This window comes from Pichia membranifaciens (genome assembly GCF_001661235.1).
Source record: "Pichia membranifaciens NRRL Y-2026 unplaced genomic scaffold PICMEscaffold_1, whole genome shotgun sequence".
NCBI lineage: Eukaryota > Fungi > Ascomycota > Pichiomycetes > Pichiales > Pichiaceae > Pichia > Pichia membranifaciens.
Window position 1 is genome coordinate 2367839 of NW_017566982.1, and position 585 is coordinate 2368423.

The 585-nt window shown below is 51.1% G+C and overlaps 1 protein-coding gene across 1 annotated transcript in view; it reads left to right on the forward strand.

Annotated features, from left to right (window-relative positions):
* The window catches only part of PICMEDRAFT_101487 (hypothetical protein), a 4085-nt gene that overhangs the window by 2881 nt on the left and 619 nt on the right, over nucleotides 1–585 (forward strand). The gene's annotated exons all lie outside the window — the stretch shown is intronic.

The window sequence follows — 585 nt, forward strand, 5'->3', positions numbered from 1 at the left end:
CTGGCGGTCAGTTTGATTACCCGAATTATGCTGGAGCGGCAACAATTGTGGAAGCTCCACCACTGTGTCTTCTACCACTAAGCCATCGACTGCTCCATCTGGATCATCATCGACGACTCCATCTGGATCATCATCCACCACTAAGCCATCGACTACTCCATCTGGATCATCCACTACCAAGTCATCGACTGCTCCATCTGGCTCATCTTCCACCACCCCATCCACCACTCCATCTGGCTCATCATCCACCACTAAGCCATCGACTGCTCCATCTGGATCATCATCGACGACTCCATCTGGATCATCATCGACGACTCCATCTGGATCATCATCGACGACTCCATCTGGATCATCATCGACGACTCCATCTGGATCACCATCGACGACTCCATCTGGATCATCATCCACCACTAAGCCATCGACTACTCCATCTGGATCATCCACTACCAAGTCTTCGACTGCTCCATCTGACTCATCATCGACGACTCCATCTGGATCATCATCCACCACTAAGCCATCGACTGCTCCATCTGGATCATCATCCGACACTCCATCCACCACTCCATCTGGATCATCCACCACTAA